The sequence below is a fragment of the Carassius auratus genome, chromosome 9 (assembly GCF_003368295.1).
Source record: "Carassius auratus strain Wakin chromosome 9, ASM336829v1, whole genome shotgun sequence".
Classification (NCBI taxonomy): Eukaryota; Metazoa; Chordata; class Actinopteri; order Cypriniformes; family Cyprinidae; genus Carassius; species Carassius auratus.
This window is the reverse complement of record NC_039251.1, coordinates 21,205,082-21,213,954: the sequence shown is the minus strand read 5'-3', so window position 1 is coordinate 21,213,954 and position 8,873 is coordinate 21,205,082. Positions and strand designations below refer to the sequence as shown.

The 8,873-nt window shown below is 42.3% G+C and overlaps 1 pseudogene; it reads left to right on the top strand.

The window, feature by feature from the left end:
* Window positions 1-283: 283 nt before the first annotated feature.
* Window positions 284-8,873, top strand: part of LOC113108705 (zinc finger E-box-binding homeobox 2-like) — a 49,321-nt pseudogene continuing 40,731 nt past the window's right edge.

Here is an 8,873-nt window from a genome sequence, read left to right as displayed (position 1 = left end):
TGGTCGATAATCGAGTTGTAACCTTTCTTGCTCTGTTCCGCTTACAGGATAGAATGTCCACCGCCTCACCTTTCCAAAGTCCCACCTGTGTTGCAGAACGACAGACGCGAGCACCTGATGTGGCTCATCAGACGACCTCAGTGTTTCTCCATCTATCCCGCCGTGTAAAGATAGGTGGCGTGTGTGTCAGAGTCTCGGAGCGCAAAAGTAAAAGAGAGAGCGCAGAAATGTCATCTGAAGAGGCGGAACACGTCAGTGCGTCCTCAGGTTTGTTCCGTGTTGTGGCTCACAGAGATCAGTCCAAACCTGTCCATCAGGAATAACGGTCCCTCATTATAGAGCATAGTCCTCCTCAGCGCTCCAAACATCTCTGTGGCGTTTGCCTCCCTTCTAACCGGCACTTTGGGGAATTTTCATATAAAATCGGGTAGGTGAGCCTGTTTCGTCTGTACTTGAGTCCTTGTGGATGCTTTTTATACACCCTATTTTACTTTTTGAACCCCCTCCCGAAAATGCGATTGCAATCAACTTGGCTTCAGCTGGCGCAGGTGAGAAAGGTGCGCGCGCCTCACGGATGCTGACACACCGGCAGCTTCATGCAGGGCTGATGATGATGATGATGATGATGATGATGTCGCTCGCGAAATTTATTAGTGCATGTTTACGCGTCTCTCATAAACGGATGCTTTCCCGTTAGACAACAACATAAAAACCCTTTTTTCTGTTCCGAATCTCTTCAGTCTTATTTTAAATGTTAGGTACATGACTTTTAGTTAAAAAATGTAAAACAAATTTAATTGCAAATATGAGCTAAACAATAATCATTTAAATTTTTATCATCAGCATCCACAAATTTTCCAAGTCTTACATTTGCTGTGATGAAAGGGTAATGTAGCTTTTTATTTGCTTGTCTATCATGTTTGGATTCCGTGTTGTTTTTCTTGTTATTATTCGCCTGCACAATACTGCAGGTTTTATTAGCTACATCAGATAAGCTGACAATTAAAGATTTCAGATGTAGGTACGATAAATTATAAGCAGTTATTAGAAGACTGTAGCATGCATTTGTTAAGTTACTTTTTTCTTCTTCTTTTTTTTTTTAATTAAAAGGAATATACAACCAAATAATGCTTAATAAGTAATAAACAGTTTGTCTTAGTATTTTAAAACGTGAACGGGATTTTAATGACCAAAGTAAATATACTAAATTAAATTCGGTCAGGCAGCAGAAATTACGAAGCCAATATTAACATTTATCAGACTTACAAACTAGCCCACAAGATTAGATGATAAAAACTTAAAGCTGACAGAGGAGGAAAATATCACACTACATAAAGCATTTCCACTTAACACAAGTTGCCGAAAACTTTAATTGTAATCTCATTCTGTGAAATGCTTTATAAGCACAGCACATGCTTAATGGTGACTTGAAGGTGTCGGTGTGTCCGTCCCCCTTCATTCGCGCACTCACGCTCTGCTGTCCGATCTTACACACACACACACACACACACACACTTCAAAAGAACAGACGACGCGCAGGACGCTCACGGTCCCTCTAAACAAACCCTCCTGGATAACTTCATTCGGACTTCTCAGTCACTCTACCCCCAAAATATAATTTGCTCTCCTGTGAGCGACACACATCCTCCTTCCTGCCCTGAGAGTCCAATTGTTGCCGTGTGTGTGTTGGTTGCTAGATCTTGGATGAAGGAGCGGAGCCCATGCGGACTGCTGCCATCTGACCCACTCTTATCAATGAAGCAGGAGATCATGGCGGAGGGTCCCCGGTGTAAGAGGAGAAAACAGGCCAACCCGAGGAGAAAGAACGGTAAGAAAGGGACTTTTGGCGAAAAACTGAACTCCGGCTTGTTCTCGCGTCTTTAAAACAGTTGGATTTGGGTGAGATTGTGCGTTGTCAAACGAATCGCTGTACACAAAAGTGCGGAAAACTCAGCGGCAAACTATTCTCGTGTGTGCTTAAGGTAGAAGTCTACCGGTTTAAAGTGTTTTCATCGCCGTGGAAATGTTTAAGTTGTAGCAGAGTAAGAGTTAGAGGGAGAGTTCAGATGTGAGCGTCTATTATCTCACAGGCACAAAACCGTTATGTGTGTGAGCGTGCGTGCGCGCTCGCGTGTCTTCTGTTGGCACAATCCGGCTCTAAAATACCTTTAAATGCTTAAGAAAGTTGCTTTAAGTTGTATGTGATTTGTAAAAGTTATACAGTTATACTTGTTATGGACGTCTGTCTTTGCTGGAGTTGTAAAGGAGTTAAGTACTGCTGTATGGTTACAGGTTATGTGTTGGGGCACTACTCTTAATTTATAAGTAGTCACAAGTGTTATGACTTATTGAACACATGATTTTTGGTTTGTATTGAAGGTATAATTGAAGCAAAATTAAGTGACTAATGTTTTTGTTGGAATCCTATCTGGGAAAAAAAGTGCTAAAAAAGTCCTGGTGCCATTAGTGGCCTGAGGAGCATTTTAGACACAAAGAAAAACAAACTCATCTTCAGCATATCATTCACGCTGTCCTGTATTTATTTTATTGATAATATATATATCTATTATTTTTGCTAGAGGAAAATATTTTATTTTAATCTGAAAATTCATATATTTTTTAAATACTTCTGATTATATTGTTCAATCTGTGTTTTATGCAAATAAATGCAAATAATGATTTGGTTATTTTGGTATTAGCATTTACATATAATCCCGGACTCTGTTAGCTATGCTTGATCACGAGACTTTATTAAACGCGTTCTGTTGATTTTATAAAAAATCAATGTAACCTTTTAGCGGAGAGTATGACATTAAATAAACTCGATGGTTTGAAACTTATTTTCTAATAGGGGCAAAAATGAGTGAAGCGGTTAATTGGTGATTCTCTTGTTTCGGATTGAAACACAACGCATCATGTTGAGTTTATGATTATTTTCAGATGTTGTTTGAAATTATTTGCTAAGGCAAACATTATTTCTCACTTATTTAACTTTTAGGGAAACTATCCCTTTTTATTATTTTTAATGACAAAATGTAGGCTATTTGAGGAGGATAAGTAAGGACTAGAGAAATAATAGCCTATGTATCGAGCGATGGCTAAACGAGTGTTGTATGGAACGTGAGTTGTGTAAAATGTTTTGAATCGTCTTAACAGGCCGTGATAATATAAATGTAAATAATATAGCCCAAATAAAACACACACAAATTAATAATACTTTTCAATTTTAAATCTGCACATTTAAACATAGATATAATTCCGTAAAATTATACAGCTGAATTTATTATTATTTTAAATGATCCTTCACCATTTATTACTGAAAGTTTGAAAACTAGATTGTTTACGTTACTATTGCCTCATTAACGCAGTAAATTAATTATATATATATATATAAAATTGAAATAAAAAAATACACATTTTACCCAAGTTACTGAATATTAGAATGACAGATTCGTTAAATAATTAATCCAAATGTATAGTTTGTAGTTCAGGTCCTCTTCTCTCGCACCGGCTCCACCCCGCTGTTTTGAGGGCCCAATGGGAGGTCACATTAGGCCCTATGTGAAACTCGATCCGCTCTCTGGCTGCAGTTGTGTTGTGGTTGTCATTTACCCTCCCACACCCCCAACCTCCCCGTTTTTTTCACAGCACGTCACATCCAGCTGTGAGGGCCAGCTTGACAAAACTGTCAGAGAGGCGCAAGACTATAAAGTTGCAGCGTTCTGTAGATTGCCGTGGTTCTCTTGAGCACTGTAAGCTTGTTGTAATGCTCAGCCGCATTGGTTTTTAATTTCTCTCAGGTTTTTCCTGTTATTAGGCATAATTTGTCTATGATGTCTTCAACAGCTGTCACTTTAGAATTTCTTTGTGATTCATTCTTGTTTTTTTGGCTTGTTTAGAAACCAATGCGGAGCTGCTAATACAAATGGTCAGAAGCCTTTGTGAGAAGTCACTGCATTGAGTCACAGCAGTTAACAGATTAAATCACTTGTTTCTATGAAAGGAACATTGTGTGATATTTGTTCGGATGCCATAAAGAGGCTAGCAGGTTCACCGAAACAAAGCGCTAAGACAATGGCTTGTCATTGGGGCATCTCATTGGCATGCTCTTATAATCAGCAGTACCAGGGTGTCTAGTGTACTGTCTTTGGCACGTAATGCACACAACCGGGCCATTGTGAATGCAGCTGCAGCAGATACCTTTCACTCTTCTTCTTTAACCACTTCCTACTAAATACGTCAAAAAAAAAAAAAAAAAAAAAAACATAAATTCTCTGAATTAATTATTCACATCATTTACAAATACAGATCTCGCTCTCTAAAACACATGTACACACCAATCTCAAGTAGCTCTCCAGCAGTACCATCATCTGTGCTGACCTGAATGCCTTTCATATCTGCTATGCCATGTTTAAGCCACCCCCTTTCCTTCTCTCTCTCTCTCTTTCTCTCTCTCTCTCTTTCTCTCTTTCCCTCCCTCTCTCCCTCCTCCACCACACACCCCCTCAGTAAACACCCCCGAGGGCAGAACAAAGAAAAGGAGCTCCTCTCCTCCTTCTTAATCACAATTCAGCCCTTTCACTGCCGCCAGGCCACTCTCTCGCTTTCAGCATCCCAAAGCCAGAGATGAAAAGAGCACAAGAGAGAAAGGAGAAAGGGAGAGCAAGAGCAAGCAAGTGAGGAGAGAAAAGGTGGAAATTATGATCTAGAGCTAGAGGTATAGAGGTAGGGTGACATAACTTTGGTGCCTCTTTGCGATTGTTAAACTCCCTTGGTTACGCTACCTACACTGGTCAACTGCCCCAGCCGAAGGGGGCACTAATGGCTAGATAATGTTACTGGAGGCCAGTCTGGAACTATTAACGACCGGATAGCAGACAGAGAGAGAGAGAGAGAGAGAGAGAGAGAGAGAGAGAGAGAGAGAGAGAGAGAGAATAGGGAGGGACTTTGAGAGACAAAAAAGAGAGACACTGATAAGGTTAGCAAGAATTGAGTGAGCGAAAACAAGTTAGTGTGTGTGTATTGGATGGGATCTGGGGGCCAGTGGAATGGAGGGGTGAGCAGCAGATTGTTTTATGGACCCAAAAGAAATATCACAAGTGCTTGATACTATGCAGAATCCATTTTTAAAGTGTCGCGACAGACGTTAGGTGTTAGTTGTTTATGTTGTCACTTTGTAGCCAAATCACAGGCTCAATTTTAGCTCACTCATTTTGTCTAGTTTCCTATGTTTATATTTTTTTCTCACCACCCCTAAAGATGACATACATCTGCCATGTTTAAGATAAGCCAACGACCCAGATATAGAGATAAGAGAAACGAGACGTTGGTCTTTAGAGATCTATGGATTTGTATGGGTGGCGGGACAGATGCCACTCTCAGGACAGACACTTTCTACCAGTCCATCGCTTTCACAAAGTGAGACAAAACATCCAGTCAGGGGCCAAACGCCTGTGCCTTTTCACTGACAGACAAGACATCCATTATTGTGTTAGTCTTTCATTCGTTTTTCCCCCTGTACCTCAATAGGTCAGGGATCACAAATGCAAATCCACAGGCATACCGAGAGAGAGAGGGAACGTAAGAATACTCAAATGCACCATGTGATATGAATTCTTAATTTTATCTGTTTCGCTCCCTCCCCCCCAACATTTTTTTTTTGTTTGTAAGAAAAGGAGATTATCTGTACACCTTCATTCAAGTCCCCTCCCTTTTCAGCTGGGCCAAGCTGTGCAGGATTTAGGCCGATTTACTTCAGCAAACACCTATGGACACTGGGGAGGGGACCGACCCTGCTTGGAAAGAGGGGGTCCTTTGTTTGCTGGGGTGCAGAAGGCCTAATGCTTCACCGGGCGGCCGTATTATCGCATTAAGCTGTATGCTGGTGGCCAAGGGAGGCTGGTTAAAGCTAAAGCAGTCTGCTATCTGCCAAAGACAAGAGAACACACATTAGTGTAGAGATGTGCCCCCATTGTGTGCCTCAAACTTCTTCTCTGGACGTGAGAGATTAGATGGTTCAAGGTAATGGGGCTGTCTTGGGAGTATATGCAAAAAGTGTACTGGTACATGTCAGTTCAAAAGCTTGAAGCTTGTGATATTTTTGAGTATTTGCTAGGAGATGCTTAGATTCCTATATACTTTGTGGCAGGAAACTGTCTAACCATGGCATAACTATGGTGTTTTTATTCCAAGTTAAGCCCATCCCCCTTTTTTCTCCAAGCTAGTGCAGAGAGCTTTATCTGACTCTGTTCTCCTAACATCTGTCACCGCTAAGAGGGACAGGAGAACACCACCGGAGGCTTCGTTAGTCCTGTGTCACTTGTGACTAACCGGAATGGGCAATTCACAGTAGTGAGTCTGTTCCCTCCTTTTTTCTCTTGCTCTCCCACTCTCTACTAGATGATACAGCTTCAAATGCCACAGCTCTTGTTTTATGCATCCATCGCTACATTGGGTGTGGGTAGTTGGCCAAAGAGTGCCAGAATCACCCACACTGGCCATGGTGATCAAGATAGTGTGTAATGTTTCCGTAGTCAGTGGCTGTACTTTACAAGTTATCTGTTGTTGTTCAAGGTGCTCAGCCGTGGACGTGTATGTTTGTGGTTCAAGGTGACTGACAGAGTTTGTTGTGTGTCTACCCCCTAACTAACCATGTCCACATTTTCTTCATGAGTGAATGCAGAGTAGCGTTGTGACATTTTGTGGCGCCGAATTGCCGTTAGCCTAAACAGCGAGGATTTACCAAGGTCAATAATGAGGTATGTCACTGCAGGCAGCAGAAACAACAGTCCCGGTGATAATGAATGGGACTAAGGTTAAGCTCAACTTGGATGAGTATGTGTGTGTGTGTGTGTGTGTGTGTCTGTGAATGTAACTCGCTTATAAATGTATAAGCTTCTGATAAAAGTTTTTTTACATGCATTTAACTGTTATATTTTTCACCCCTTCTTGACAGTTTGGAATAACAGTTAATTGTTCCCTCAAGTCCGACTTATGTTTGCTTACACATATGGATGCTCTTTCACAAACCCCACACGTACATTGTACGCACTCACATGGACATGTCCCGTTTGATTAGTGGAACACCTCCGGCAAGGTCACAGCCACATGGAACAATCAATAACGGATCGGTGGATTAAGGTGTCATGACATCTGTGGACCCAGACCTCCCATGTATGGGTGAATGCCTCTTTAAAGCTCACTCTGTTGACAATGCTCCCGCCCTAATGCCAGATCTGTATTACAGGCCCAAAGAGTTTGTGTCCATGGGCTGCGGCCTTGCTGCCAGTCATCTGCATTTGAAGGTTTCCCCTCACTGAGCTGCTAGGAAAACACAGGCTGTGTCTGTCGGCGTATATCTTCCCTTTGCTGTGATGAGGGTGGAGATGTTGGCCTGTGATACGGTGGTTAAGTAATTGGAATAGATTGCTCTCAGAGATTAGCTTGAGTGTAATGGCCTCTTTCATTCTGACCCACAGTCACAGGCACTGCTCTGAGATCAGACTTAAAATGCTTGTCTATGTTGGAAGGACCGATAGCTGTAATTACATCAGCCTTGTTATCTAAACACATACTTATTCAGTCATCCATTTGCAACATACATGTGAAAGTAAAAGGACTGGCGTTGGGCTCTGACATATTCCTACAACACAGATGTGGATTCCAGAGTGTGAAAGGGTGCTATGTGCTATTCTCAGCACTTGCTTAAGACAGAGGGGCTGCGGGCACTCTCATAAGCAAATGTCAACCTGCTACCTAAGGAAATGAACAGTACTGAGGAATTACTCCTGACAGCATTCCTTTTATGCCTCCTGTTTAACAGACAGGCCGCATTTGTAGCACCTCACTCCCCGTCATTCCTTGAATCTGCCATATCTTATCATTATCTGAGGTGAGGTTTTGAAAGCAGTTGCCCAAGCTTTGCCTTTTCCATTTTACTGCTTCTCCGACTGTCCACCAGCAGGGCTCTCGGCGGAGATTACAGGGCATAACATTTTTTGAGGGTTGCAGGTCTAGCAATTAAAGTAATGAGGAGACTCTCCGCTCACAGAAGCCAAGGCCTGAGTGTAGTGCTGACTTGCTGCCTTTCAAGTCGATAACTCCTGGCCCACAACCTCGGGCAAAGGCATGCCTGCTCCTTATCAGGGAGGATGTCCTGTGCTTTACATTCCTGAGCTAAATGATCCTCTTCCTAGTAAGCGCTAGCACTCAGGAGGATTGGATCTGATGGCCCCGTCAAAGCAGCCTCTGGTCTCTACAAATGAGATACTACCACAGACTATCTCTTTTGCACACTTCAACCAGAGACTTTATTCCTGATAGGGATTATGAGCTGTTCAAAAGTGTGGGAAATAAAGTTTATTTAACACAGGGTGTGCACATTTAGTCACATTTTAGGTTTGAGAATTTAAAAGGGGGCTGAGTGATGAATGATGCTAGACTTCCTTATGTTGATGTACAAGGTGTCCTGAGGGTCTACTGTAACTGAATGATGTCAGCTCTTAATTGTATTCCAATTGCTAGGCAGTAGTGGGATTGAATTGCCATGTGTGCAACAGATCCAGATGGTACAACTGAACCCACCTTTTCAGGCTGGCAAAATCACAGGTCTTAATGCCATCAGCTTTTCAAGTTTTACAATGGGCCAGGCCTCGTTATTACCAGCGGCGGCCTCTTTGGCGAGACTGCCATAAAGAAAGTGTTCCTCAGCAATTAAAGCTAATGAAATATTCATGTGTGGCACCTTCCTCAGCCATCCTCGCAAATGAGCAAGCCATGACACCCCCCCCCCCCCAAGCAACTCCCGGCTTTATTATGGCGGTAGCCTGGCATGTCTGCAATTAGTGCACTGTCTAGCAGCGCTGGCTGGGTAT